The sequence below is a fragment of the Urtica dioica genome, chromosome 4 (genome assembly GCF_054948205.1).
Source record: "Urtica dioica subsp. dioica isolate 48M chromosome 4, U.dioica_male_clone48M_v1_H2, whole genome shotgun sequence".
Classification (NCBI taxonomy): Eukaryota; Viridiplantae; Streptophyta; class Magnoliopsida; order Rosales; family Urticaceae; genus Urtica; species Urtica dioica.
In genome coordinates, this window is record NC_142759.1 from 38,021,216 (window position 1) to 38,024,558 (window position 3,343).

The 3,343-nt window shown below is 39.5% G+C and overlaps 1 pseudogene across 4 annotated transcripts; it reads right to left on the reverse strand.

The window, feature by feature from the left end:
* Positions 1-1,475: 1,475 nt before the first annotated feature.
* On the reverse strand, positions 1,476-3,049 carry LOC149401527 (enoyl-CoA delta isomerase 3 pseudogene; annotated as a pseudogene). Of its 4 annotated transcripts, XR_016296741.1 has the most exons (3): positions 2,265-3,049; positions 1,917-1,980; positions 1,476-1,726 (listed from the first exon to the last, which is right to left on the reverse strand). The product of XR_016296741.1 is annotated as an enoyl-CoA delta isomerase 3 pseudogene, transcript variant X3 (transcript). The 4 variants fall into 4 exon arrangements; XR_016296742.1 differs by lacking the exon at positions 1,917-1,980; XR_016296739.1 differs by having other exon boundaries at positions 1,476-1,980.
* Between the last annotated feature and the right edge of the window lie 294 nt (positions 3,050-3,343).

Below are 3,343 nucleotides of genomic sequence, written 5' to 3' on the forward strand. Positions count from 1 at the left end.
TTTTTAATGACCAAATTATTAAGATAAAATAAAGGAGTTAGGTAAAAAAAAAAAAATTAAATGTAATATATGAGATAATGAAAAAAAGGATTTTGATTGCGTAAAAATAATTTTAGGTTGGTGAATAAAAATGCATAAAATGAGATAAGGGTAGAATAGTAAAAAAAATATTCTCTCAATTAGAAATCATATTCTAGTGTTTTTTTTATCATAGGAAAACCAACAAAAAGGGAGAAACCACTATTCTAGTGTTCTTTAATCATAGAAAAACCAACAAAAAGGGAGAAACTACTTTTTTTTTGTTCTACCAATGTCATAGCCCTTATTTGAAATTAAAGGGGGAAAATGGCATCCTAAAACAAAGATATGCCAAATGATAAAAATGTGGGCTTATAAACTAACGACCTTTCTTTAGAGGGGGCTTAGAGCGATTGCTCCAGTCGCTCCCCCCCTTGAGCATGGCATACTTTCTATATTGTTTTCATGGGTTCTAATTTTTTTATCATGACGAATTTGAAAAGTTGAATATCGGGATATTATGAGATGTATATTTTGTAAATCAAAATGCCGGATTATTCTCCTAACTTGTAAAAATATGAGATGTATCCCTTTATTTATTATCATTAGTATATTTACATCTAATTTATAGACAGAAATGTCACTTTTTATAACTTTTTGTTGATTTTTTATAATAAAAAATATACCCTAGACCACTAAGAACGCCTCTAAAGCTGCAAGTACTCCCTCTAATTTTTTTTTTCTTCCTTATGGTTGTTTTGATATCAATAGAAATACCATAACTAATATGAAATAGAATATCAAGAACCTAGATTAACGAAAAATCAATAACCCAACGTTAGAGTTATTTATTATCTCTTAAACTTGGTTTTGCATCAAATATTGATTAGTTTGGTCCGGTGTTATTAGTCATTCTCAGAAAACTCGAGTCATTAAATTCATAGCGACTTGCGACGAGTTCCACATCGAAAAGCTTAATGACCAAGTCACGAAAAAGCCCACCAAAGAAGACGAAAGCTCACCCTAAGTGGGCCCAAGCCGAGGCCATGCTCGCACATGCCAAAACCGTGCGCGAAACGACAAAACACGTCGCGCGGACATTAGTTACAAGCGAGAAACAATAAACAATGGCAATTGAGCTGTTTGAGAGACTCAAGCTTTCATAGATGAACAAATCGCCAAACTGTTCTTTCATGCTCCCTCTCACTATTACACTTCTTCCTTTCACGAGCTTCGACCCAACACCCGCCACGTCACCAGATCTTTCTCAGTTTCCGTGGCCGGTGTGGGTTCCGATTCTCTCCATTCTGCCTCAGCATGAGCTCTCTTCCTCTTCCTGATGTACTTGAATCACAGTGGTTTACCTAGGGTCTTATCATAATGTGTTCCAGTTACAGCAAGCTCATTTTCAACCTATTTTGTAAAGTTATGTTGGAGAGCATACACCAGAATACAACTACAATCAAAGTTTTTTCCAGCTCTCAATAAATTTTGAAGCTTCTGATATTACATCCATGAAACATCATCCCTCAGTCATGACACTTTAGTGTCACTATTTCCTTTAATGAATGACAAAAAGAGTAGTGCTTAAAGGAGCGCTTTCTAAGATTCCTAAAAGATTTGCAAACTCAAATCTGATACAAGTTTGACTAACCTCCCTAAAAACACTTGGATCGGAAAATCCTTGAATCTGCTTTCCATCTTCTACCTTCAATTACAGAAATTCAGTCACTCAAATGTTTAGGGAAACAAATGCAACTCAAAACAAGCCGTGACAGCTTATAATAATCAATTATTAAACATCAAAATTAAAAAAAAAAATTGAGTCTTACGGTTTGAGAAAAAGAAAAAAAAATTGAGAAAGCCATTGTATCCAAACGCGAGCTCAACACCAATACCTCGTTCCTCTTCGCAGATTGATATTCGTAACAACTCATCACTCGAGTCTTGCTCTTTGTTGGCCTATGCTAGCCAAAACCGAAACCAATGGTAACCACGAAGTCTGATGAAAAGCTTAACAGTATCTCATTGAGAGCCTAAAATTAGCCTGTCCTCTCTCTACCGTATCAGCCAGCATAAAATAATTTATATTAAATAGGTCATTCAAATTATTCATGAAATTTTGCATTCTCATGGGGGAAAAAATCAAATGTGAACTTCATCTGTGAATAAACGTCAACGATATTTTACCTAAACTCTGAGACAATACTTGCAGAATCTCATCACCAAAAACACAATTTGCATACCCGAAGTTTTCTAGAAGCAAAATGTCAGAGCTTGGCAACAGTGGCGACGCTGATCCCGAGAAGTTGGCAGAAGTCAGGGAACATGCTCATCCTAATCTCGGCGTAGACCTCTCCTTTCCATTTCCTGGCGGCGAGCCTCTCGGCGAGCTTGGCTCCCTCCTCCGCGACCTTGTCAGCGCCGGAGTGCGCCGACTCCGCGAGCCCCATCGCCACCGCCTCCTCTCCCCGGATCCTCCTCCCTGCGAGCATGACATCACGCCGCACCGCTGCATCGCCGATCTTGGAGCGCAAGAGAGCGGCCGCGGAGGCGGGGATGGGGAATCCGATGTCGACCTCACTGAGGTAGAGCACGCCGCGATCGGAGCGAGCGACGAGGTAGTCGTGCGCGAGGACAAAGAGGAAGCCGGCGGCGGCGGCGTGGCCGGGGACTGCAGCGACGGTGGGGATGGGGAGGGAGACGAGGGAGGCCAGGACAGGGCCGAAGGATTCCGACATGGAGGCGAACCGGGAGCGGAAATCGGAGGATTGGGCCCAGGCTAGGTCGAACCCATTGGAGAAGAATTTGGAGCCAGAGGCGGTGGTGAGGAGGGCGGTGCCGGGACTGGATTCGGATCTCACGGTGGAGAGTGCAGAGAGGATCGATGCCAGCACGGCAGGGCTCAGGCGGTGCTCGTCGCCGGACCCGGTTAGGGTTAGGATAAACAGGTTGCCCCGTTTCTCTAGAGTGCACATTTTGAGAGAGAAAGAGTCAGGCTTTTACGGTCCAATTAAAATTATAGCCAGTAATTACCATTTTAGTTTAAAGAATAGTTAATATTATATTAAGCTACCAACATATCATGTTAAACTAGTATTATTAATTTTTCTCAGGATAACAATAAAATAATTAATCTTATAATTAATTTTATAAACGCTAATAGTAATAATAATTAATCTTGTTAACGATAACAATAACTAATTTCATAATTTTATCACGGGTAATAAAAATAATAAATAATTTTATTAATAGTAACAAAGATAATAATTAATCTTATAGTAAATTTTATTAACGTTAACACCAACATAGTATTATAGTATTA